Below are 27,649 nucleotides of genomic sequence, written 5' to 3'. Positions count from 1 at the left end.
TCGGGAAGCTGAGGGCTCCTGGCGGGAGGGCAGGGTTGTAACTCTGGTCGGTACTCTAATGACCCACTTCCTCTAGCTATGTCCCACCTCCTGAGATTTCACAACGGCAGAAAATGGCACCTCCAGCTGGAAACGTGTGTGTGTGTGTGTGTGTGTGTGTGTGTGTGTGTGTGTGTGTGTGTGTATCTTACCTTTAAGCCATATTATATTGTGAAGATTTAATAATATTGCAAAGGGAGAAAACACCCTGCATCAACCTGGGCTCCCTCTGCTTTGCTCTCTGGGGCTCTATGAAGAAGGCGCATCCTTACAGAGAGGGTGGTTCTTTTTTTTGAATACATACTGGGAAATAATGTCATTGTGTATTTCATGTAGAGGGTACTGTGTTCCATAAAGACACTTTCAGGCAAGAAGATCTTGTGTGTTTAGCACCCCTCCACTCCTCCCCTTTCCTTCCCTCCCTTCTCTTGTTAGTTTCCTTTGTGCCCTAGGCAGCTTCACTTCTACTTTCAAGTCATATACATTTGTGGCTGTAGGTTCTATGCAAAGTCTGTGAACCACAAATGGGAGAGAGAGAGAGAGAGAGAGAGAGAGAGAGAGAGAGAGAGAGAGAGAGAGAGACAGACAGACAGAGAGAGAGAGAGAGAGAGACAGAGAGAGAGAGACAGAGAGACAGAGAGAGAGGCTTGTCTTTCTGCAAATGGTTTTGTTCTTTGTGGCTGTTTAAAATCCATTCCTGTGTTGGCCGACACTCGGGCTGTTGTAAAGCGCTGCAGTAGACGCGGGTGTGCAAGGATCTCTGTGGCATGCTGATGGAGTTCTTTAGATACATACCAGGAGTGATGTCTGGGTTACATGGTAGACATAGTTTCAGTCTTTTGAGGAACTGATTCCCACCATGGTTTGGGCTAGTTTACATGCCCACCAGCTGTGTGTAAGGATTCTGTTTTGTCCAGCCCCTTGTCTGTCTGTTTGTCGTGTGTGTGTGTGTGTGTGTGTGTGTGTGTGTGTGTGTGTGTGTGTGAGAGAGAGAGAGAGAGAGAGAGAGAGACAGAGACAGAGAGAGAGAGACAGAGACAGAGACAGAGAGAGACAGAGACAGAGAGAGAGACAAGGAAGGACACATCTACTGCCCTGGTCTGTCACCTTCTGAATTATTCTTTCAACACAGGGTTTCTCATTGAACCTAGTTAATCATTACACCCAGAGCTGGGCAGGCAGCCAGCTAACCCTAGCAATCCGCCTGCCTCTTCCCACAGCACTAGGTTTAGGTGACATATATGGCCATACCCAGCTTTTTAATGTGGGTGCTAGGTATCCAGACTTGCGTCCTCAGGCTTGCACAGCACTCCAGCTTCCTTCTCCCCAACTTTTTGGGTTGTGGTTGTGTTCTTAATGGGTAGGGTGGAATCTCAGTGGAGTATGGATTTGCATTTCTTTGGTGGCTGGTGAGGTTGAACAGTTTTTTTTAGTATATGCTTATTGAGCCTTTGTACTAGATCTTCTGAGAACCATCTGCTCATTTCACCAGCCATTTACTGACCAGAGTGTTTGCTTTCTGTTTAGTTTTGAATTCTTTGTATATTCTAGATATTAATCCTTTGTCAGATGTTTAGCTAGCAAAGGTTTTCTCCTGTTCTGTAAGCCACTTCCTAATCGGTTGTTTCTCCTGCTGTGCAGGACTTCTTGGTTTCATGAGATTCCCATTTGTTTGTTGTTAGCCTCATGTCCTGTCAACTGGAATCCCATTCAGAAAGTCCTTGGCTGTGTCTAATCTTTTTTTAAAAAAAATAGCACATTATTTTATGGCTTGGGGAGGGAAGGGAGGGGAAGCAGTGGTTAGGATTTAATATAGGAGAGAAGAATTAAAAAATACTTTATGTGTATGGTGTTTTGCCCTGCAAGTGTCTGTTCACCACTTGTGTGCTCCAGGAGACTAGACTAGGGCATTGGTTCCCTGGAACTGGAGTTACAGATGGTTGTGAGCCAGCATGGGGGTGCTTGGCACTGAGCCCATCGCCTCTGGAAGAGCAGTCATTGCTCCTAACCACTGAGCCATCTCTCTAGCCTGCCTTTGCCAAATCTGGAAGTATAGTCTCTTGATTTCCCCCCCTCTATCACTTTCAGTGTTTCAAGCCTCACACTAAAGTCTTTGATCCATTTGGAGCTTATTTTCATCCAAGGTAAAACTAGATAGGGATCTAGTTTTATTCTTCTGCATGTGGACAGCTAGTTTTCCCAGCACCATTTGTTGAAGATGCTGTCTCTTCTCCAATTGGTACTTTTGGTATCTTTTCTAAAACTCAGATGGCTATATCTGTGTGGGGCTTGTATATGGTCTTGTTACTCTTTTAAAATTGTTCTTTTATAGTTTCATACATCTATAAAAATGTACTTGGAACCTATTCCCTTTTTCCATTCTCATTCTTTTTCTCCTCTCACTGAACTTCCTCTACTAAGTCTCCTTATTCCCCCCTCTCCCCCCGACACTGTGTGTGTGTGTGTGTCCTGTCCATATCCTACTACATTTAATAAGGGTTGCCTAAATGAGTATGGAAGGGGTGGAGTGGGGTTATTTACCTGAGCCATAGCAAGTTGCCAGTGGCTACATCAAGAGGAAGATGACCCCCTCCCTCCCAGCAACCATTAACTGCTCTTGCTTCTTGGGGAGGGGTAGGGCTGTGTGAGCATCTTCCCATCCATGCTGAAATGTTGATGGGCCTGGCCAGTCTTGTGCAGGTAGCCACTATGGCCCTGAGCTCATGGGTTCAAGAGTCAGGTCATATCCAAAAAACAATGTTTCAGCCACTCTTTCCTGCCCTTTACATCCCTGCAGTAGCTTTCATCCCTTTACATCCCTTGTGCCCCCACTTTTTTGCAGTATTTTTAGAGTCTTTGAGGGGGTGACGTAGATGTCCAGTTTAGGGCCGAGCACTGAACTGTTATCCTCAGCACTCCTCTATGCGATCTGCATGGTGACTTGACCTCAGGTGTGCTGACCTGGCCCCGGCATCCCTCCTCTTGCATCTGCTTGGATGTTCACATGCTTGTACCATGGTTTGATCAGGTATGAGCTGTGTGCCTTTGAGCAAGTTTTCCTGTCTCCCTGAGACTTCCTGGCCTCAGCAATTTTCTGTAGAACAAGAAGAGCCCTGCCTGTCAGTGTAGCTGCCTGGATCTTGCTTACTTTATCTGAGAAGCGTTTAAGATGACTTATAATGGGGGACAGATTGGGGGGGGGGTGCTTCTCCAGGTCATGGAATTTGGTTTGGTCCTCAGGGACAATGTGTGACTGTATCTGTCTTCTGCTGCACAGAAGGGAGTGCACCTGCCTAGCTCAAGGGACAATAGATCAGAACTCAGTGTGGTTCCCAGTGGTCCGGGGGACAGGTGACTTCATGGATGCAATTGGGGGAGAAGTGGCAGGATGACAAAAGCAACTGCAGCCATCTGCCTGGGTGATGTGGTCTAGTTGAGGGCACTATGTGCGATAAAGAGATGGAGGGATGAGCTAGGAGAGTCCCTTTAGGAGTGCTTTGAGGTGAGCTGGAAGTGTGTTTATGTATTTTATTATATGAGTGTGCATGTGAGTATGCATGGTGTGTGTGTGTGTGTGTGTGTGTGTGTGTGTGTGTGTGCATGTATATGGGTTGGGGGCAGTGAGTCCATGTGAGTGAGCACCTGTGCCACAGCACATGTATGGAGGGCAGAGAACATCTTTTGGGAGTTGGTTCTCTCCTACTTAGATTCCAGAACTGAACTCAGTTTACCAGGCTTATGTGGCAAATGCTTTTTCCTGGTTGAGCCATCTTACTAGTTCTGAGAATATGTTTAGCTGCTCTCCAAGAGGGAGTTGCAAGGCTTTGCAGGTGTGAAAACTGAGGCCTGTAGCAGCAGTGTGACCTTCCATGCTAACCCAGGTGGTCCAGAGACGAATAGTCAAGTTCATGGCTCTCGTGTGCCAGGGCCTGCTCTGAACCACACTTCCACATCCCAGGGATAGAGGACCATCGTGCCTAAAGGCTTATGGCTTCTCATTTTATTCCTTTTCTTTTTAAAATGGTTTTTCAAAAAAGGGTTTCTCTTTGTAGAACAGGCTGGCCTCGAACTCACAAAGATCCACCTGCCTCTGCCTCCTGAGTGCTGGGATTAAATGCATGGACCACTACACACACCCAGCTTAGGCTTCTGATTTCTTGACCATGGAACCTGGCATAAGCCAGTAGGTTGCTGCCATGCTACTCCTTGTTTGTCAAAGGCCATACTTTGCCTGACGATCCTCCATTTGTCATTAATATATTCTGTGTGTCCACTTAGCCATTCTGGGGAAGTTTGTTACTGTCCTCTGTACAACCACTCTGAGGCCTGGATCAGGAACAGCATCACTTCGCTAGGTAGGACACTGTTGTGACATTTGGCTGGTGACAAGTGTATTATCAATGGAAGAGCTTCTGGTGTTGGTAATTGTGCAGCTGTCCTTCAGTGTCTGCAGGTGGCCAGCCTCACCAGGAGCTGAAATATCACGTGTCTCCAAATGGGGCTCTGTTTGATACACATTCCCTGTGAGCCATTTAGTTGTCTCTAGGTGACATCTGATGCAGTGGAGGCCTGTGCAGAAAGAACTCTTGCCCTGACCCTGTTTTGTTCAGCAAGTAATGAGGAAAAGTTTATGTGTGTCAGTACAGATGCAATTAAAAATATTTCTCATCCGTGCTTGACTGAACTCACAGATGTAGAGCCCAGTGACACAGGGGGATGGCTGTATTGTGAGTTTTATATCATCCTTGGTCTTGAGATCAAAGTCACAGTGTTCAGGATGAGAAGTCACATGCCTGTGACTTAAAAGAGATTCATAAAAATAGACATTCTGCACAGAAATGCATCTTCATAGGCGGAGGAGGCAGCTGTGGAGAAACGTGGGCAGTTGGAGCCTCCAGATGTAGGCATGGGAAGTTTATTTACTGTTCTAGAAAATTCTTTGTAGCTTTTGAAGTTTATGGAAATAAGTTTTAAAAATGTATCCCTGGCGGCAGAAATATCCTGGAGACGTGGTTGCTGTGTCCCCTGGTCCACACCGCAGTCTCCCCTTCATGTCTATCCCATTGAGGGTTTGAAGAACTGTCACCTGCATTCCTTTCCAGGGTGGATCCTTGGGGATCAGCACCGGTGTGAAGGCAGGAGATTCTGACTTTCCCTCCCTCTGTAGAGACACCACTGCTTTCAGAATGTCTGTGTTGGCGCTCTACTTTCAGATTTTCATTTTCCTTCGGTGTTTTGGTAACACATGTTTACTGACTATCTCACATGGGTTTGGGCAGGATTTATAACGAGCAGCAGTGACAGCTTTTGTGACACCGTAGCAAGTGGACTAGCCACCATGTTAGGGGCTTCAACCCATGGGGAAAATTGACACCATCCCGGGGCCTAGGTCTTGGCCCTAACACCCACCACTGAGCACAGTTTGCTAAGGAAGCCAGCGCTAGGACAGCCAAGGCTCTGCCCAGAAAAGCAATTGCTGCCTACTGTCTGGAGGGCCAGAGTTCTCGTCCTGGTCCACTGTACAGCAAGGGTGTGTAGACAGCATGGTCCTCTACATGTTGGAGGGAATAAAGGGCTCTGGCCACCATGGGGGTGTGCAGATAGCTGATGACAGATTTGATGAGGTCAGTTGTGGGACTGTAGCTACCTTTCTGAAGGCCACACCTCCCCAGACTAGAGAGATGGCTCAGTGCGTCAGTAGGCACACTTGTCTTTGCAGAAGACCAGAGTTAATTCCCCAGTTTCGGGTGGATCTGACACCTCTGGCCTCTGGAGACACCTGCACTCAGGTGCGCATACCTAACCTATAGACACATAATTACAATTGAAACAGAAGGACTTACTGAAGTAGTACTTGTTGCTATGACTATTCAAACAGAGGGGGAAATAAGTAAATGAATAGGCTGCCTTCCCTTAGTCCCCAGGCCTGCCCCTGTGGGAAGCCAGTGCTGAGTGGGACCTTCCCAGACTTGAGGGACACACCCAGATATGCAGGTTCATCTCAAATGATGAGACTGAGTTCCTTCTTTCTGTCATTTGTCCCTGTGAACCTGGTAAGCCTCCTAGGAGACTAGGTGAAGATTTGCCCCTTCCAGGGAGTCCAGGCCCTTAGCCCTATGCAGTCATTGTGAGCCACCTTACCCACTAGCTCTCAAGTGCCAGGAGGAGCAGCTGTCCTTACTCCATTTGCACTGTGGATCTGGTATACTGGAGATATGTAGTTGGGTGTAGGGGGTGGTCAAGCTAAGGGTTTGGGAGGTGACCTGAGTGAGATAGCTACTGGAGCAGAGCCCCCCAGGAGGGTGGCTTTCTCCCCCAAATACATCTTCTGGCCCCTCGGAACAAGTCATAGAGCTCTGGGGACAGAGGAGGCAGAAGAACACTTTGGGGTGCATGCCCTTGGCCATCCTGGGGCTCCTGTGCCTGGACATTAGTGATCTGTGTGGGCTAGGCTGGCAGGATGCCTCTGATGGATGAGCCAGGGTTGAACCTCTCTCTCTTCCCCGGAATCCAAAGCAGGTGGTCTTGGAAGGGAGCCCATGCCAGGGCAGAACAACCTGGGTTTATATATTGGTCCATCTTTCTTTGTGGGGGATGCTGTTTTCTTCTGTCATGTGCAGATCATCAGTTCACTGCCAAGAGACAGGTCACTGCCCCTAGAGGAAAATGAAAGGTTGGTAGGATGTTCAGCTGGGGCTTTCCAGCCAGTGGACTCAACAGTGGTCTTCGCTCTGAGCAGCTTTCCAAATGTCCCCCATCCCACTTCCATATGTGAGAGTGAGGGAATAAGGCACAAGGCACTTCAGCCTTGAAGCTGTAGAGGTCAGAGACACAGAGTGGTTTTTTTTGTTTTGTTTTGTTTTTTTGTTTTTTTGGTTTTTTTTGAGGGCTTGCCCTTGAGAGACAGGAGCTAGGACTTCTGGTGGCAAATGTGTGCATGTGTTTCTGTGTCTCTCTGTCTGGGGAGGAGTGATTCTGGTCTTCTGGGATGCTGTGGAAAGTGGCATAGTGTCCACTTTTCTGTTGTTGCTTATTAATGATAAATTCCAATTCTGTTCAGCTATCAAATGTCTGCATAGCTTTGCAAGAACATTCCAGATAAGCATTACAACTTAATAGGGGCACAGCCAGAGTCATGCGGTGACTTTGCAAACTTGGGGCTTGTGACACAGTTGTCAGATAAGCTCTGACTCCCTGATCTGTCCTGGGATGCAGTTGGCGTCTTGGGGTGGGAAAAGTCTGGATCTAGCCTGAAGGCATGCTGTAGGGTGAATCAGCACAATTTAACACGTGAGGATTTCACCCTTAATGCTGCTGGCCTTCCATACCAAAGGAATCCAGACAGGGTAGGAATGGCCGTGTCATAGCGGGCTCAGCATCCTCCAGCCTCCGCCTCTTACGGATGCTAGGATGACCTGAATGGTAGTGGATTTCTAAAAATGTGTTATCGTGTATGTGTGTGGAGGGGGTGGCACATGTACCATGCATGACACATGGGTAGAGGTCAGAGCACAACTTTGTGAAGTCAGTTTTCTCCTTCTACCTTTACATGGGTTCCAGGCATGAAACTTAGCTCTCAGGCTTGCATGGCAAAAGCTTTACCTGCTGAGCCAACCCTCCCCCCCCTCCCCTCTGGGCCTAGTGGTGCTGTTTTTCTGCGGTGACAGCTGATATGCAGGTGCTGATGGTGATGGTGAGAATGGAGGTAAAGAGGGTAGAGTGAAGACTGTGCTGTCCCAGGCTGCTGCAACACCCCATCCCTGGTGGCGCAGGTCCTGATGAGATTCCCACTCAGTCACACCTCTTGCATGGCAGGTAAGCTCTTTGCAGTCAGAGGGACCTGGAGGGCACCCCCTTCTGTCCTGTGGGGTGGTGTGACCTCTGTAGACATGGTAAATCTTCCTTGAGCTTTTTCACCTAGGAAATAGAAAAAGGACAGTCACGTATCACTTAACATACTCAGAGAGGTGATGCACCACTAGGCGAAGACATCATAGGGTACCTCCATAGATGAGGCAGCTACAGCATCCCCTGGAGGTAGGCTCTCAGGTATGGTATGGCGCCTGTCATCGGTCACATTCGCATTATTGAGTATGTGGCCGTATTTACTACTGGGCAGCTGTTTGTTGGCAAGAGTTGCCAGTTGGTGGCAGGCCATGGGTCTAACGCTCAGCACAGTCCTGGGTGGGCTTCCTGTGGCTGGAGTTTTGGGGAGATACAGCTGCCCTGCTGTTTTGACTGAGAAGTGGCCAGTGGGTGGTCTGTCTGGGCTTTCCGTCAAGGCCTGGCAGCTGGCCTGCCTTGATAAATTGCTCTGCTGTGTTTGCCTCTCAGCACTGCCTCCTACTGTACCCTAAACCCACTGTCTGTCTCCTCTGCCCCCTCCCCAGGTCGTGACTCTGAACCTCTGTTTATGTCCCCAGGTGGTTAGGCGATCACGTGCTTGGCCTGCTCCAGGCTGGTTATATTGTCCAGGACAGGAGCTCTGGCTTGTTCGCCTGACAGTTAAAAGTAATTTGAAAATAAATCTTGTATACATGTACACACACAAACACACACACACACACACACACACACACACACACACACACACACACACACACAGGAGGTTCTATGGTGTAACAAATTGCAACAAACTGGGTGTCTTACACAGAACCACTTTCCCTCATGTGTTTCTAGTCAAGGTCAGAGTCCAGGAGGGCTGCTCACTTAGCGGGTTTGGGGAGGACCCGTCTTTCTTTCTCCAGTGTCCGGTAGTGGTAGCAGCTCTTCCTGTGCCTCATGCCACTCTCTGCTTCCTCTGTGCCTGACTCTGGGTTTCTTCTTTGGGGGACAACAGTGACCCTGGATTTGGTCCCTAAGCCAGTACGTCTCACCTTAACAGTGGCCTTGTTTCCACATGAGGTCACACTCCAACTGGAAAGACATGAATTTTAGAGGAAATCCAGTTCATATATATGTCTGTATTATGAGACAGTAGCCTTATTGAGTATTCCTCCAAGCTTGGTGCTGTTGGCCTGTAATCCGCATTGACTTTGGCCTCAAAGACACTGAGAAAATGCTGAGCTCTGACCTTTTGACCTGTGCACTTCTCACTTCTGCTTACCTCCTTCCTCAGCATCACCCCAGTTTCTCGTGCCTTTCTTTGCCTTGTCCCTTCTGGGCATTCCCTTTTCACAACTCCTTCATTGCTGTGGAGAGAAGGGCTTATTTTGGCCCACTGTACAGTCCGTCGTGGCAATGAAATGACGGAGGCAGGTGCATGACGCAGCTGGTCCTGTTGCACCTGCAGTCAGGAAGCACACACACACACACACACACACACACACACACACACACACACACACAGAGAGAGAGAGAGAGAGAGAGAGAGAGAGAGAGAGAGAGAGAGAGAGAGAGAGTTAGTTCAGCATACTTTCCTCCTTTAATTCAGGCCAGAAGCCCAACCCCATGCAATGGTGCTGCCCACACAGGCTTTCCCTAACTCAATCTAGAACCCCTCATGGACATGCCCAGAGATTTGTCTGAAAGGTAATCCCAGGTTTTGTCAAATTGGCAGTCAACCCCTAGAGGTCAGCCTGCACCCTGTGTGGGACGGCCTGTCTCAAGAAGCCCTCTAGGAAGCCTTCTGTGAAGGATATGTGCAGGCAGACACTCCATGCTCCAGTGCTGGCTCCGCTCTGTTCTTCCCTTTCTAGATCTTTGTATGTAAGCTGTGGCCACCTTTAGGAAGCCAGAGGCACCACTTAGGGCAAACCTGGGTGTGGGGCTTGCTGGGTGTGGTCTCTCTGTCCTATCCTCCTGCTGGCACAGGAGGGAGGCAGAGTGGTAAAGTAGTTAGGGCTACACATCTGGGGAAGCTGACATCTGCAGCCCTGGACCATGCTATGTCTCCATCTCCAGGACCCTGGCAACCTCTATGGATCTGAGGATGCACCCTTTGCTTTGTTCATTGAGATTAGATTACCCACAGGAAGAGAGTGGATGCACCCTCGTGCCTGCGGAAGCATGGCCGATACCCGTGGTGATGTTTGAGGACGGTGCTTTAGAGAACGGTGAGTCTCGCTGCCCAGTAGCAGAGGCAACGGAGGCAGCTGAGGCTGGCGTGCATCTGTGGCTCCCGGGGAAGGTGGCTTAGCTGGAACTCCAGCCCCCAATGCCTGGCTCTTGTTTACTTTGGTGACCTTTGCCTCCAGAGAAGGTGGGGACACTGAGGGATCTTGGCTGTAGGCAAGATCCTTTCGCTATCTTCCTTCACCCCACTCCATTTCAGAGAGCACTTGGCTCTATTGCTGTGGAACTAATGACAGAATACGGAGTTGTGGTCATTGGCTAAGAGGGTGGGCCACCACACAGTCACAGCAGGTCCAACAGGTACTGCAGGCCAAAGCTGATGCGGCAGTCATGGCTTCCCAAAGCCAGACACTGGAGGATAGGCCCAGGGTGGAGCTCAGGACTGTGGCCTCCAAGGAAGGAGAGAGTGCCGAGCTCCGAGAGATTGCTGCAGCCAGAAGCTCCCGAGGAAGGCTGAGGAGAGATCTGTGTTTGCTTCAGATCTTTGATTCTCACCTCAGTGGTTGCTCCTCAGGGTGCTCCCCACGTCACCAGGATGAGCTGGGCCAAGGCTGGAAGCCCCCCAGGTGGTGTCAGGTTTATAATTGTGAGTGTTAGAAGGGCGCATGCAGCATTCTGACAGCAGTGTAGCCACGGGGATCAGTTTCCTTTGAATGCTGAACTCCGTTAGGTCATCACATCAAAGATGCTGTCAGTGGGCAGGCACCAGCATTTTTGCTCTAACAGTAAGAGGGGGCCATGCTGCCGGTGATGTGGCGGCAGCACATGTGGGTTGCGTAAGTGTTACACTAGGAAGTATGGCATGGTGGGGCCACACAGGACATATGCGTGCTTGCTTGTTGCAGATTACTTCCCAGGTTAAGTATGCTGACTAGTGCTTGTCAACGTGACCTAAGCCTAGCCACATGTGGGAAGAGGAATTGAAGAATTGCAGTATCACATTGGTCTGTGGGAGCTTTTTCTTGATTAATAATGGATCTGAGAGGACCCAGCTTACTGAGTGATGCCGTTCACCGGCAGGTGGTTCTGCGTTGTATAAGAAGCCCGAGTGAGCTTTGGAGAGCAAGCATGTAAGCAGTGTTCCTCCATGGCCTCTGCTTCAGCTCCTGCCTCCAGGTCCCTACCTCAGCTTCCTTCTGATGGACTGTGAGTGGGGCATGCAAGGCAAATGAACCCTTTCTTCCACGAGCTGCTTTTGGTCATGGTGTTTACCATAGTAATAGAAAACAAACTCAAACAGCAGGCTTTGTGCCTGCCTGGCCTCATGCTGGGCACTTGCAATGTCAATGGATCCTATTGGGATAGTTTGTGGGTTGATGGGTCCACCCAGAAACAGAGTTCTTCTTAAGCACCTATGTGCCAAGCACCGGAGACCAGAAGCCGGAAACTGGAAACCGGAAACCTCATCATGGTCAGTGGTGCTCACAAAGCTCACCTTCCATGGCAGTCAACTTCTGCCTCCCAGTAACAGTCTATGATGTTAATGTGCAGAAACACCAAAGTGCAGAAATCTAAGTTGTGAGCTGGGTGTGTGTGTGTGTGTGTGTGTGTGGCTTAGAGGCAGAGCACTAGCCTAGCATGCCCAAAGCCCAGGCTTGACCCCTAGCACAGTGGTTAATGAAATGACGAAATGTGAAAAATCAGAGCTGATAGCTGGCCAATGTCCCCTGAACGCGGCCATGATGGTGGCTGTTACTGTGGCTGGAAGGTGCAGCACTTGGCTGGGTTGCTGTCTCTTCAGGGATGGCTGTGTCTCCTCTCTGTGGCCTGGGGTCACTGTGGAGGGACGACCTGAACATCTGTAACATCTGGCATGCCTCCTAAGGACCCTAGGGCTCTTGCTCCACTGCACACTGCAGCCACACCCAGCCCTGCAGCCTGCCAGTCTGGCCTCAGTGTCCCTTATCCTCCACCCTTTTGATGTTAGAGACTTCATCGTTGTTGAGCTAGTCTCAGCCTGTGTCCCCAACACTGTCACCAGATGCATTCCCATCACACACTGGCCAGCTGGTCCGGTGTGCGCTCACACCTGACTGCTCTACCCATCCCCCTTTACACCCCTGCCGCCTGAGGTGGATGACTGCAGATTCCTTTACACACTACATCAGAAAGGAAGGCTGTCTAGAACCTGGTCTTGACCCAGCTAGTCCACTCTTCTCTCATGCCTGTGTGACCCGTGCCGGTTGGTTGTATGGAGCTGTGAGAAGTTGGGGGTGTGGGTTCAGTGGGCCCTTGAAGGAGCAGGAGTTTCTCAGTGGAGCAGGAAGGAAGAGCCAGCTTGTGCAAAGGTATGGATAGCTGCATGTACAGGGCAGTGTCCAAGGTTCACTCTGGCTGGGGTGAGGCCTTGGCAGGTAAGGGTGGAGAGAGTAAGGAAATTGGGGCCAGGGTGGCAGGCCGCAGGCTTGGGTGTGGCTCCTGTGTGCAGTGGAGCAAGTGTCTTAGGAACCTTGGGAGGCTGATCAAGTTTCTGAGAATCTACCCTGTTCCCTCTTTCTAGGCTGACACGTGCCCCTCCCCCAGTTCATTTTCAGTCTGCAGACATCTGACAGACTCCCTGCCTAATTGCTCAGGGCCCAGAAGGCTTCCTTTCAGCTATTTGGCTTGTGAAATGCGGATTTGGAAGGGGGATCCGTCTGCTGCCTCTGTAGGAAGCCCCCACCCCTCTGAATGCAGACTGACACTCTAGTGGGTTTCCACAGAGCAATTTTGATATGAAGCTACTGACTTATTAACACAATGCAGCGAGCTAAAATGCAGGCCAATTAACACACCCGTGGAGTTGCTGGTCATCCCTGCCTCCACAAATTGTCTGCTTTACTCTGTCCCTTCTCCTTCTAGGGTCCAATCCCAAATGCAGACCGTTATATTCCGCAGAGCGCATGTGTGCTGATTCTCACCCGGGCAGCAGGGCTGCGGGACCAGACACAGTTTGGGTGGGCTACCAAGATGGGTCTGGCACTCTGTGGCTTTATGTCAATCTGCTGTGTACAAGTCCAGAGCTAGGCTCCGTGCAAGCAAGTATAAATTCCACACCCGGGGAACTGGCACTGGGCCATTGCTTCCTGGGTGCTGTTTAGTGGGACTGACTACTTTAGTTGGTCTGAGAAATTTAATTTTAGAGCTCAACTGACATCTTAATATGTAGTGTGTACTAGGAAGAATGTAACTGGACCATGAGCTCATGAAATGTTGTTTGCAGTAAGGCTTGATTAGTGTACACACACACATACACATTTACTTTTTAACATTTTCTTCATTTTATCTGATTTATTTTGTGTGTGTGCATGTGCACCACGCTGCATAACTGGAGGCCAAAGAACAACTTCCAGGAGTGGCTTCTGTGTCTACCACGTGGGTTCCCAGGGTTGAGGTGGGGTGAAGTTGTCAACCTTAGCAGCAAATACCTTTACCCTCAAATCACCTTGCTGGTCTGAGTGCGTCTGTGTGTGTTTTATTTATTTATTTATTTATTTATTTTTGAAGATTTATTTATTATGTATAGAATGCTTTTCTTGCACACCAGAAGAGGGCACCAGGTCTCATTATAGATGGTTGTGAGCTACCATGTGGTTCCTGGGAATTGAACTCAAGACCTCTGGAAGAGCAGCCAGTGCTCTTAACCTCTGAGCCATCTCTCCAGCTCCCCATGTATGTGTGTGTGTTTAAAAGCGAAGAATCTTAAAGCTTTCAGCCAGCTGGGCGGTGGTGGCGCATGCCTTTAATCCCAGCACGCGGGAGGCAGAGGCAGGCAGATCGTTGTAGTTCGAGGCCAGCCTGGTCTACAAAGTGAGTCTGGGACAGCCAAGGCTACACAGAGAAACCCTGTCTCAAAAAAACCAACAAAACAAAACAAAAAAACCTTTTAGGCAAAGGGAAACAAGTTGTACAAGAGGTTGTTCATATACTCTCTGTCTACCCTCGGACTCTGAGCTGTGCACTAACACGGGGAATGTCGCATTAGGAAGACTGATTTCATTTGTTTTTTTGAGACAGGATTTCTCTGTTGTAACAAAGCCCTGGCTGTCCCGGACTCACTTTGTAGACCAGGCTGTCCTCAAACTCACAGAGATCTGGCTGCCTCTGCCTCCCTGTAACAGGCATGTGCCACCACACCCGGCTACAGGAAGACTGGTTTAAAAAAGTAAATGCAGCAGCTAGAGAGACAACTCAGTCAGGAGAGTGCTTGCATGCAAACACCAGAACCTAAGTGTGGGTTCCCTGAATTCACATAAAGAGCCGGGCATGGTGGTTCACCCGTTATCCCAAGGCTGAGGAAATGGACACAGGAGGATCCCTGAAGCTCCTGACCAGCCAGTCTAGCCAATCAGTGTGAACTCCATCTTCAGGGAGAGATCCTGTCTCAAAAACTGAGTGGAGACTGATGGAAGAGAGCAGTGACCTCTGGCTCCCACTTGCATCTGTATGCATATATGCACCTGCACAAACATGTACACACACACACACACATAGACACACAGACACAGACACACACATAGACACACACACACACACACACACACACACACACACAGTATTCTGAGAGAATACTGGGTTAGAGCACAGCCTGGGTAGAACACTTGCCTGGCATGAACAACACCCATCCTGCTGTCCCCAGCACTATACACACAGACAAGTAAGTGCCTTTTGAGTGCTGTGTAAGCTTTTTCATCACGGTGACAAAATACCTGATGACTTGAAGAAAGATGCACTTTAGTTCACTGTTCTAGAAGTTTCATGTTTAAGGTCCACATTGGCCTGATGGAGACAGAGCACCATGGCAGAAGTGTGTGGTGAAGTAGGGTGACAGGGACAGTAATGGCAGTGACAACAGCAGCTGTGTGCGGTGGGGGAAGACACTGTGGGCCTGCACTGTCCTAACTTGTGCTTGCCTATACTCTCTCACAGCACTGTTGCCAACGTGTGACTGTTTACTCTCATTTGCAGAAACTGAGAAACTGAGGTCTAGACAGGAAACACGTGCAACGCTCTTGCCCCAACACTTCCCATCGCTCTCCAGGTTCCGTCCCTTTTTTTGTGCAGCCTTCAGAGCACTCTGAGTGTGAGTGATGGGCAGTGATGCAAACAAGGAGCCCCAGCCTGGAAAGCTGCATGGCTCAGGCTGGGATGAGCTCTGAGAACAACCGGGTACTGCTGGGAAGCCCCAGAGCAGGTCTGCTGGACTGTGAGCACTGGGTGGGTAGTTAAGGGCTGGCCACCTGGGCAGGGCTGGAGGCACACGGGGGCACCATGTACCTGGAAGATGAAGGCAGAGGCCTCGGGTCAGAAGGGACAGCAGTGTGTAATGGAAGTCTTTTTTTTTTTTTTTTTTTTTTTTTAGTATTCTTTTATTTGAGACAGGGTTTCTCTGTATTAGTCCTGGCTGTCCTGGAGTCGCTTTGTAGACCAGGCTGGCCTTGAACTCACAATGATCTGCCTGCCTCTGTCTCCCGAGTACTGGGATTAAAGGCATGGGCCACCATGCACAGCCCTATCATGGAAGTCTTGAGAGGGTCACATGAACTCGCTGAGCCTCTGTCTCCCATAACTAACAGGATAATGACACAGTGTACAGGTGCTGTGTGGTTGCTGGTGTCACTGTCTGTGTGTGGTCTGGTGTGGACATGCCACAGCTGGGGAGAAGGTGTTGAGCTTGGGGGCTGGATGATGGAGACTGTTGACTACTAAGCCAGAACACCTGGACTGTGGCTGCAAATGGGTTAACAATGGCAGACTGGAGGGAATAGAGGCTTCTGGGTAAAGACCCCCTTTATATAGCCTTTTCTTGCTAGATGTGTGTGAATGTTTGTGTGTGTGTGTGTGTGTGTGTGTAAATGCATGCTGTGGTACTGGAGACCTGATGGTGGAGTACTGCGTGGCTGCTGCGGGTGTGGCCAGGGCACGGCTATGCAGCACACACTGTCTTTTCTTACTGGTGCCTAGGGAAATGGCTTTACAGAACAACCTTTTCAGAGGCGCCTTTTAATGATTTTGCATCCTACCAATGGTTTTAGAGTGATTTTTTTTTTCTGGCTGAGAGAGAGAGCCCAGTGGGTTTTAGGAGGAAGCATGGCAGACGCTGAGACAGGCCCCTCTGGCTTGGGGTCTATTCATCAAGATCGGCTGGCTAGGTGCAGCAGCCATGGTTTTGGAGGTGGGCATCTATTCCTGGAGGCAGAAACTCCTCTGCTCAGCAGACAGCCCACAGAGATGCCGTGTCAGGCCCTGGGGGTGGGGGTGGGGATGCAGAGGTGGGCACTTTTCTAATGTTGCCTGAGATAGGCTGACTCAAGCACAGGGAAGGGCCTTACACATCCTACCCTGAGGGCCAGTACCTTTCCCAGCCCCCAACATGGGCACAGTGGAGGGTCTTACACAGCCCACCAGGAGGGTCAGTACCTTTCCCAGGCCCCAACATGGGCACAGTGGAGAGTCTTACACAGCCCACCAGGAGGGTCAGTACCTTTCCCAGGCCCCAACATGGGCAGCCTACTTCATTTTTTTTTCTTTTCTTCCCTTTTATTGAAAATAGATTTCCCCCCTCAGATAATATATCCTGATTATGGTTTCCCCTCCCTCTATGCCTCTCATCCAGATCTGTCTCCTGTCTGCCTCTCATTAGAAACAACAGGATTCTAAGGGAATATAATATAATGTAATTAACATAATATGATATAATGTAATACGATAAAACAAAAACTAACACATCGGAGTAGAAGAAAACAAACAGAAGGAAAAGAGCAGAAGAAACAGATAAGACACAGAGGCCCATTCGTTCACACACTCAGGAATCCCATAAGAACACTAAACTTGAAGCCATAATATACGTATAGGATAGAAAGAGACAAAGATACATAAATAAAGAGAAAGAAAATTGTAAACGAGATTAAAAACAAGCCAGCCAGCCAGCCAGCCCAGACATGACACTGTAAGACAACCTCCAAAGATATCACTGGCTTTGTTTTCTCTTGGCCATCTACTGCTGGCCTTGCAGCCTGCCCTTAAGAGGAGTTTGTTTCCCCAGTGAGAGGCCCTTGGAGAAAACTGACTTTTTATTTGCAAGTGGTTGTCAAGTGGAGATAGCTTCCCTTTTCAGCTCTAGGACCCCCATGTGGTGCAGACTCACGTAGGACCTGCGTGTGCTGCCGCTGTCTCCGTGAGTTTGTATCTTCACAGATGATGCTGATTTACAGGCCCTTGTTTCTTCAGTGTCCTCCATCCCCTCTGGCTCTTACGGTCTTTCTGCCTCCTCTTCCACTGAGTCCCCTAAGCCCTGAGGGGAGGGGTTTGATGGAGACATCCCATTTAGGGCTGAGTGTTCTTAGGTCTCTCTCTCTCTCTCTCTCTCTCTCTCTCTCTCTCTCTCTCTCTCTCTCTCTCTCTCTGCATTTTGTCCTGTTCTTCCCATCTCCTGCAGGAGGAAGCCTCTCTGATGATGGCTCAGCAAGCCACTGATCTATGAGTATTAGTGAAGTGTCATTAGGAGTCATTTTATTGCTACACTCTTTTTTTCTTTTTTTCTTTTTCTGGAGACAGGGTTTCTCTGTGTAATAGCTCTGGCTGTCCTGGAACTGACTCTGTAGACCAGGCTGGCCTCGAACTCACGGAGATCCGCCTGCCTCTGCTTCCCAAGTGCTGGGATTAAAGGCACGTGCCACCACCACCTGGCTCCATTCTTTTTTTATTTTTTGTTTTTTTTTAATTTTAAAAACAATTTGTTTGTTAATTTTTTATTTTATGTACACTGGTATTTTGCCTGAATTTGTGAGAGAGTAGATCCCTTGGGACTGGAGTTACAGATAGTTGTGAGCTGTAATGTGGGTACTGGGATTTGAACTCTGGTCCTCTGGAAGAACAACCAGTGCTCTTAGCCACAAAGGCATCCCTCCAGCCTGCTATATTATTTTAGTAGACCATAGTATTTGGTCTTATCCTAGACCTCTGGGCTACCTAGTCTCAGGTGCTTGGTCACTCAAGCAGTGTCTGGTATGGATTCCATCTCATGGAGTTGGCTTTCCGTCACATCAGATATTTGTTGGTGACTCCCACAAGCTTTGTGCCACCATTGCACTAGCATATCTTGCAGGCAGGACACCATTGTGTATCAGAGGGCTTGTGGCTGGGTTGGTGTTAATGTTTCTCCTTTAGTAGCATACAGAGTACCTTCCTGTACCAAAGACGCTAGTCCATAGGGGTGGAGGCTCTATGTAGGCACCAGCTCAAGTTCTGCATGTTCAATGAGTTGTGTAGGTGTTGTCTTTAGAAATAGGGCCTTGCTGTTAGTTTGTGGAGAGCAACCTACAGTCTAGGCAGTAGCCTGGCTTGTTTGGGGGTTTCCATGGGGCTCCTTTGGCCAACAACTCAATTCAATGTAACCCAGTTTGGAAGCTTTATTTGGTGACAAGAGATGTCCAGTTGGGGCTTTGTCTCCCCCAATATTTGGCAATTTAATTTAGATCACTTTCGTATGTGTGTATATTTTAGGAAGCTCCTACTGTAGTAGGTTTCCATACTACCCCTCAAATGGCGCTTAATTTTAGCTTACTCTCCCCATAGTCCCTCCTTTGTCCCCCTCTCCACTCCTTTTTCCTGCTTGGTTTTCTCCATCCAGCCATAACTATCTAATCTATTTCTCTTTCCTGGGAAGATCTATCTACTTCCCACCCCAGCCCCTTACTCTATACCTAACCTCTGTGAATTGTAGCTTTATTATCATTGATTGACTTAGCAGCTGATATCCACATATAAATGCATACATACCACATTTGTCTTTCTGGGTCTGGGTTACTTCACTTAGGATTATTATTTTTTTCTAGTTCCACCCATTTACCTGCAAATTTAACGTTTTTTTTTTTTTTTTTTGTTTTTTTTTTTTTTTTAGCAGCTTATCAGTATTCCATTATGTGAATGTACCACATTTTCTTTATCCATTCATCTGCTGAGGGACATCTAGGTTGCTTCCAGTTTCTGGATGTTATGAACAGAGCAACAGTGAACATGGTGACACAAGTGTCTCTGTGATAAGATGAAGAAGCATCTTTTGGCTGTATGCCCAAGGGTAGTCCAGCTGGATCTTGTGGTAGACTAATCCCTATCTTCCTAAGGAACTGCCATACTGATTTCCTCAGTGGCTGTAGAAGTTTACATTCCCACCAGCAACGAATGAGTGTTCCACTTATTCCCCATCCTTGCCAGCATGAGCTGTCACTTGTTTGAACGATCTTAGCCATTCTGATGGATGTAAATTGAGATCTTAAAGTAGTTTTGATTTGCATTTTTCTGATGAGTAAGGATGCTGAACATTTCTTTAAGTGTTCCTCAGCCAATTGAGTTCCCTTTTGGGTATTCTCTGTTTAGGTCTCTACCCCATTTTTAAAATTGGGTTATTTGTTATCTTGATATCTAGTTTTTTGAGTCCTCTATATATTTTGGTTATTAACCCTCTATTGGATATGTAGTTGATTACAAAAAAAAAAATCATTTTCTTTTTGGTAGGCTATTGCTTTGTCCGAATGTCTTTTGCCATGCAGAAGCTTTTATGAGTTTTATGAGATTCCATTTATTAATTATTGATCTCAGTGCCTGTGCTAAAAATGTTTGGTTCAGAACCAAGCGTTCAAGGCTATTCTCTTCTGTCTCTTCTGTCAGATTCAGTGTGTCTGTTTTTGTGTTCAGCTCTTTTATCCTTTAGAGCTGAGTTTTGTGCAGGGTGACGAGTATGGGTTTATTTGCATTATTTTGTATGCAGCCACCCGGTTTGACTAGTGCAGTTGCTGCGGGACAGAGACCGAAAGGCCACTCAGCACGACCCCAGCACAAGCCCAGTCCAGACCGAGAGTGTGCATTAAGCCAGCTGGTGACTGCCTAGAGAGAACCCCATATTACAGGGAGTGCTTAAAGACAACGAGCACAGGAGAACTGCATCCTGCCTGGTGGTTGCAGGGGACGTAAGCAGTTTAATAAAGGCCAAGAAAATGCAGTTGTCCGGGACATTTTAATCCCACCATTCTAGAACAGGGTTGGGTGCTTTCCCATGGGACTTTTCATGGCAGGGATTGAAAAGGAGGGGGGGGGCAGGGTCAGTTTCAGTTTAAATTAAAGAAGGCTCCAAGAGACGAGATGGAGGAACGTTTGCTTTGTCATACATTTGTTGAAGATTCTCTCTGCCTCTGTCTGTCTGTCTGTCTGTCTGTCTCTCTCTCTCTCTCCCCCCCCCCCCCTCTCTCTCTCATTTATGGCTCTTTTTTGTTTTTTTTTTTTTATTAAAAAACCAGGTGTCCATAGGTGTGTGAATTTATGCCTGGGTCTTTAGTTCTGTTCCATTGATCAGTGTGTCTGTTTTTGTGCCAATACCATGCTGTTTTTATTACGATAGCCCTGCAGTACAGTGTGAGGTCGGGGATGGTGATGCTTCCAGCAGTTCTTTTATTGTTTAGGATCGGTTTAGCTATCCTGGGTTTCATTGTGTTGGAATTTCTGTGGGGATTGCATCGAATCTGTAGATTGCTTTTGGTAAGATGGCCATTTTTTACTGTATTAATCCTACTGATCCACGAGCATTGGAGATCTTTCCATCTTCTGATATCTTTTTAAATTTCTTTTTTTTTTCTAAAGATTTCTTTGTTATGTATACAGTGCTCTGCCTGCATGTGAGCCAGCAGGCCAGAAGAGCACCAGATCTCATTATAGATGGTTGCGAGCCACCGCGTGGTTGCTGGGAATTGAGCTCAGGACCTTTGGAAGAACAGCCAGTGCTCTTAGCCTCTGAGCCTCCAGCCACTTTCTAAATTACTTAAAGTTTTAATTACACAAGTCTTTCACTTACTAGGCTAGAGTTCTGCAGGGTATTATATATTATTTAAAACTATTCTTCAAGGTGTTGTTTCCCTGACTTCTTTCTCAATATGTTTGCCATTTGGATATAGGAAGGCTAGTAAGTTTTGTGAGTTGATTTTGTATCCAGCTACTTTGCTAAAAGTGTTTATCAGCTGTAGGAGTTCCCTGGTAGAATTTTGATGAGTTTTAATGTATACTATTATATCATGCTCAAACAATGATGCTTTAATTTCTTCCTTTCCAATTTGTATGCCCTTGATCTCTTGAAGCTTTATTATTGCTCTAGCCGGAACGTCAAGTACTCTACTGAATAGAGATGGAGAGTGGACAACCTTGTCTTGTTCCTGATTTTAGCAGAATTGCTTTGAGTTTCTCTCTCCATTTAACTTGGTGTTGGCTATGGGATTGCTTAAAATTGCCTTTATATTGAAGTATGTCCCTGTATCCCTAATTTCTCCAGGCCTTTTCTCATGAAGGGGTGTTGGATTTTGTCAAAGTCCTTTTCTACATCTAATGAGATGATCATATGGCTTTTGTCTTTCAGTTTGTTTATATGGTGGATTCGTTTATTGTTTTTTTTTTTTTCTTCTTTCTGAAACAGGGTTTCTCTGTGTAGCTTTGGTTATCCTGGAACTTATTCTGTAGTCCAAGCTGGCCTTGAACTCATAGAGATCCACCTGCTTTTGCTTCCTGAGTGCTGGGATTAAAGGTGAGTGCCACCACTGCCCAGCCCATTTATTGATTTGTGTATGTTGCATTTCTGGGATGAACCCTACTTGATCATGGTGGGTGATCTTTTTGATGTGTTCATAGATTGGATTTGCTAGTATTTTATTGAGAAATTTTGCCTCTATGTGCATAGGGGAAGTTGTTCTGTAACTCTCTTTCTTTGTGTGGTTTGAGTACCAGCATAGCTGTGGCCTTGTAAAATGAATTGGGCGATGTTCTGTTTTTGAGTTCTGTTTCTGAGGTGTATTGGCATCAACTCTTCTGTTAAGGTCTGGTAGGATCCTGTCAGACCTTTACTGCATGATCCTGCACTAAACCCATCTGGCCTTGGACTTTTTGTCATTGCTATTGTTAGAGTTTTAGTGTCTGTTTCTATTTCACTAGGGGTTATAGGTCTGTTTAAATGGCTTATCTGATCTTGGTTTAACGTGGGGAAGTGGTACCTATTGAGAAAATTATCCATTTCTTTTAGGTTTTCCAACTTGGTGGAGGGAAGGTTTTTAAAGTATGTTTTTATGATTCTTTTGTTTTCCTCAGAGTCCATTGTTATGTTCCCCTCTTCTCTAGTTTTGTTAATGTGGATCTTCTCTCTCTGCTCTTTAGTTAATTTGGGTAAGGGTTTGTCAGTCTTGCTGTTGTCTCAAAACCAACTCTTTGTTTCATTGATTCTTTGTATTGTTTGTTTGTTTCTATTTTATTTATTTATTTATTTTTGTTTTTTTCGAGACAGAGTTTCTCTGTATAGCCTTGGCTGTCCTGGACTCACTTTGTAGACCAGGCTGGCCTTGAACTCACAGTGATCCTCCTGCCTCTGCCTCCGAAGTGCTGGAATTAAAAGTGTGAGACACCACGCCTGCTCCTTGTTGATTCTTTCTAGCTCTATTTTCAGGCCTTGAACTGTTTTATTCATTTCCTTCCTCTGTTCGTGATTTTATAGATTTCTTCATTTCCTCTTTAAGGACCTCTATCATATTTATAATGCCTAAGCTATATCAAGGCCTACTGTGGTAGGGTTGTTTGGCTCTAGTAGGGACACACTGTCCTGGCTGCTGTTGCTTGCTTTTATGCTGGTGTCTAGGCATCTGGGTTTGTTGTGATTGTGATTCAAGGGCTGATATTTGGTCTTGTCTTTGTCTGGTAGCTATTCCTACAAGGAACCTTGAAGCTGGCTCAGGACACCCCAAGACCAAATTCTCAGCACATAGGAGATTTATTTGTCCCGGAAGGATAGAGGGCGGGGATAAGGGACGAAGCCAGGAGATGGAGGAAGAGGGAGAAGGAAGGGAACGGGGAGAAGGGAGAGAAGGGGCAAGGGAGTGGGGGAAGGCATATTTGTCTGTGGGGCGGGGTGACAAAGGACTGCTTCTGGATTGAGAGGAGACAGGTATGGCCCAGAGGCAAATAGTGGTTTATAAAGGTAAAAGCGGAAACCCGTGTTAAGATGAGGTGTTTAACTGGGTGTGTTAATTAGTTGAGCCAAAGGCGCCTTCTGATTTACTGGGCTTCAATACTTTGATAGCTGGATCTTGGTAGTCGGCCTCAGGAGGAGGAAACGGCCAAATAAAGGAATGGACCTTGGGGTTAGCCTTAGGAATGTGATCTAAGGGTTTTTAGCAAGGCAGAGGCAATGTGGGAGATGGGCAAGGCCTGCTAGAGCCATGTTTGCCATGCTGGCTAGAGTTATTTGGCTTCTGTGACCCTCTCTGCTTCTTAGGAGGATGTGGTGGCTGTGTGTTGGTTGGTAGGTGTGGCCCCTGGGGATTCCAGGTAAAATATATTTCTAGATATTGGGAACTGACAGTTAGGAATGGAGGTAGGCTAGGGGGGTTCTCCCAGGGAGAAAGGTAAGGTGTTGCTGCGGGATCAGCTTCCTCCCTTGGGAACAGGGGCAGAGAATGTAGAGAGACCACAGTGGGTAGTCTGCAACTGATCTGGCCTTCGGATTCCTTGGATTGGGATTCCATTTGGAGGAGTGGAGGGAGAGTGAAGGTCTGTAGCCTCTGTGTGTGTGTGTGTGTGTGTGTGTGTGCGCGCGCGCGCGTGCATGCGTGCGCGTGAAGCTATGGGCTATGTCGAGATGTGATGTTGATGTGTGTTTCCTGCAGCCCCAAGCAAAAGCCTGAGATCCTCATTTGTTTAGGAGAAACCAATGCAAAATGCCACTCCCTGCCTGCACCGGAAGGTCTGCTGGGCTGGAGCCAGCATCAGGGGCTGGAAGTCAGCTGGCGCCTGGGCCGTGTTGACAGGTGATGCAGTCACCCTGTGCTAGGTCTAAGGAAGGTGTACCAAAGCGATCAATCAGATGGTGTCACAGAAGCCAGAACTCAGCTCGGAGTTTGCTGGAGTCCATTAGCAGGTCACGTGGTAAACCCTTGAGGCTGATGGGTTTAGGAGAAAAGTGATTATTGAGCTGTTGTGGACACCAGCCGGAAGATGGGGGTTGAGGGGGTGGGGGAGCAGGGGATGGGGGGTAGGGGATGGCGGTGGGGGAAGGGCCTGCTGTTGGGACCCACTCAATTTTGTAACCCAAACTGGGGAGAGGCATGCATCCATGTGCACATGGATTGATCCTACAGGTAGAAGCTTGAGCAAATTCTACATGGGAGGGTTGGTGACAGGAGGGCAGTCCCTGAGGAAATTTTTCTACTGGGTTGGTGGAGTCTGAACAGGATGTGCCAGTGCTGGGGGTGAGGATGAGGTCGGGGGATGCTAGGAATGAGGCTTAGACATATGTTGAGTATGAGAGGGGGTTTATTTCTTTGGGGTACACTGAGAGAGAAAGGATCATTTCCCCCCTTGGGGGATGGTGGCTCTGAACTGATGTGGCTCCTCATCCTCCTTCTCACCACCCTTGGCTGTTGTCATGGAATCCAGCCATTTCAGAATTCCCATAGTGCACAGTGCCTAGCCCACAGCTGTCTGTCTGTCCTGAGCAGAGAGGTCTTCCTGTTCCATGCATCTGCTTAGTGCCAGATACCAGCAGGTCCCAAGAGCGCAGAGCTAGGGTAAGGAAAGAGAGGTCGGGGAATGCGAGCTTGAGACAGGCAGGGGTTCCTGTCCGTTTCTCATGCTAGGAGCAGCATCCTGGCAAGCCCCGCCAATCTTGGTTAAGTGAATGACTGATGGACTTCGTGGAACAGGCATTACTGGTGACTGCCAGCTCCGTTGGCCAGTGTGGCATCTCAGAGGGAGACACAGGGCAGACTGATGAAGCTTTTATGGAGGATATCTGTGATGTGGGTGGGGGATGGGGAGATGGGGTCAGCCCACACCCCTCCCAGAGAACAGTGCTTCCGGGCTGGGATGTGCTAGGCAGTTGGCACTGAAATCTGAGGTGTTTGCTTTTGTATATTGCATGGTTTTGATTTCTAGTATTTGGCCGAGGCTTTGGCCAATCTGCAATCATCAAGTGTGCCCGTTTATTGTTTCTTCTCTTGTGATGCCTTTTGGGATCACTGTAGTCCTTACTCTGCTTTTGGGAAGCGCCTGCTATTGATCCTTCTTTAAGCCTCAGTGGAATCCACCCTCCCATCCACTGAGGCCTGGCTCCTCTTAGCATCTAGGCATTAGGTGTCCTAAATATGTCACAGCTTCTGCCTCTGTGGTATGGCCATTTCATCTGGGAAAGGGGTAGTGGGCAAGCCTGGCCTCTGCTAATCGGCTTACATTAGATTTGCAACCCTCCCCTCAGCCAGGGCAAGCAGGTCTGGTGTGCTGTGTTTGCCCTGCGCTGACCTTGGCTGGCATTGTGACTGACATCTTCCTCAACTCCCACTGACTCTGTGCTCTAGGCTGGGCCTGGCCAGCCTCTCCTCTCACATCCCAGGGATTATCCTTGCTAACATGGAGGTCTCATCCAGAGCAGTCAACTGGATAGTAGAGAGGGCAGGTCCTGAGCTCCTGAGTGCCCAGCCTCAACCCTCCCCTGCTGCCCGGAGGGACACTTAGACCTTGTCAGGCGTGAGGAAGCCAGTGTGGCACAGCAGCCTAGAAAATGATGGGTAAACATCAGTTCAAACGTGAGTTCTGGTCCAGGGAGATGGATCATCAGGTACAGGGCTTGCTACAAAAAACATGAAGTCAACCGGGTAGCCTTTAATCCCAGCACTCGGGAGGCAGAGGCAGGTGGATTGCTATGAGTTCGAGGTCAGCCTGGTCTACAAAATGAGTCTAGGACAGCCAAGGCTACATAGAGAAACCCTGTCTCAAAAAACCCAAAACCAAAAAACCAAAAAACAAAAAAACCATGAAGTCCAGGGCTGCTCTTCCAAAGGACCTGGGTTCAATTCCCAGCACCTACATGGCAGCTCACAACTGTCTGTAACTCCTGATCCAGGAGAATCTGACTCTCTCACACATATGTGCAGGAAAAAAAAATCAATGTACATTAAAAAAACAAAAAACAAAACAACAACAACAACAAAACCATGAAGTCTGGATTCCCAGAACCCATGTAAAGGTTGGGTATAACAGTGTGTACCTGTCACTCTAGCACTGGGGGTGGAGTCAGGAGGATCCCAGGGACTTACTGATCAGTCATTTTAGCCAAAACAGTGAGCTCTAGGTATAAATACGCATGCACGCATGCATGCACGCATGGGGACGCATCTTTCCTGGAGTTTCTTACAAGGAGTGTACTAAACTTTTAAAATGAAGAAAAGTTGACTAACACCTTTCAAAATCCCAGCTCCTCTCCGTGACATTGAGTTCCACAGAGTCCCTTCTCAGGGTCCCACCAACACCTGTTCCACCAGCTGCTGGGTGACCAGAGAGGCCCTGTCTGTACTGACTATCATTTGGTTGACCTGAAGACCGGCTTTCTCTTTGATACAGAAGTAGCTCGTGCTCTCTCGTGATGGGGCTGTGGGAGGCATCTATGGCTCGAGATGAAGGAGTCCTCCTGGGCTTGTGATGGGGAAGAATTGTTATGTAGAGACCAGGCACTGGGGAGAGAGGCTGCTGCCCTCATCCTCTGCAAGGATCTCAGGGAATGTGGTCACCGCTTGCTTTGTAAAGCAGTGATGGGAGGAGCCACGCAGAGCGTACCACATGATGTTGGTAGCTGCCTGTAGCTACAGGGTGTGGCTCCACCCTTGTGTTCACTCCTTTGCTGGGAGGCCAGACATGAGGCTGCAGTATACTCAGAGGTTGGGCGTCATGACCCTGGCTTTAACTTCTCAGCTCTTTGGTTTTAGCCTGGACTTGAGCTTGGAACCCTTCTGCCCCAGCCTCCCAAGTATATTGAGATTATAGGCCTGAACCACCAAGCCTAGCAATGCCTGGTATGGTGCTGAGGACCAGCACTCTTCAGCAGGAGCCTGAGACCCTTGGCTGGTAATTGGTTTGATTGAAAATGCTTTTTTTTTTTTTTAAATAAGAACAAATTAATAAAAAAAAGAAAAAAGAAAAAAGAAAGAAAATGCTTTTTTTTTGGTGCAAAAAGGATGTGGTGGGGATAATATGCCTCTAATTTCATCTATTTTTATGTAAAACATTATCATTTCATTATGGAAAATGCCTTGAGGAATATAGATGAAGAACGGATTAAAAAGCACCTCTGCACCCCCTCACAGCAGTGGGGAGGGTCTAAAAAGAGGGTCTTAGAATGTATTATACTGTCACCCTCACTGCAACCTCAGTCTACACCCATTGGTTAGAGCCTTAACTAGACCTAGAGAGGGCTGAATGGGCAGCCCTTTGCTAATGCTTAGCATATTCTGAGTGACAGACTTCTCATACGGCTTCCTTCCGTGTCCTCTTCTTCCACGGGAAGACACTCTTACTGCAGTGCTGAAAGGGGATGGTTCATAACTGACCATGAGAACAGGCTAGACCACAGGTTCCCAGGGCCAGCACCAGGCTGTCCATCAGAACACTCTGCTAGTGTTGAAGGGACCAACGCTTCCCTTCTTGAATCTTTTCCCCACTCACCGTTTCTCAGCTCCCCACAACACCAGCATGCCAAGGTATT

At 48.0% G+C, this 27,649-nt stretch overlaps 1 protein-coding gene across 9 annotated transcripts in view; it reads left to right on the top strand.

The window, feature by feature from the left end:
- JAKMIP1 (janus kinase and microtubule interacting protein 1) overlaps positions 1-27,649 on the top strand; it is a 116,320-nt gene that overhangs the window by 23,360 nt on the left and 65,311 nt on the right. The gene's annotated exons all lie outside the window — the stretch shown is intronic.

The sequence above is a fragment of the Acomys minous genome, assembly GCF_964271855.1.
Source record: "Acomys minous genome assembly, chromosome: 10".
In the NCBI taxonomy this organism is placed as follows: domain Eukaryota; kingdom Metazoa; phylum Chordata; class Mammalia; order Rodentia; family Muridae; genus Acomys; species Acomys minous.
This window is presented reverse-complemented; position numbering and strand designations above follow the sequence as displayed.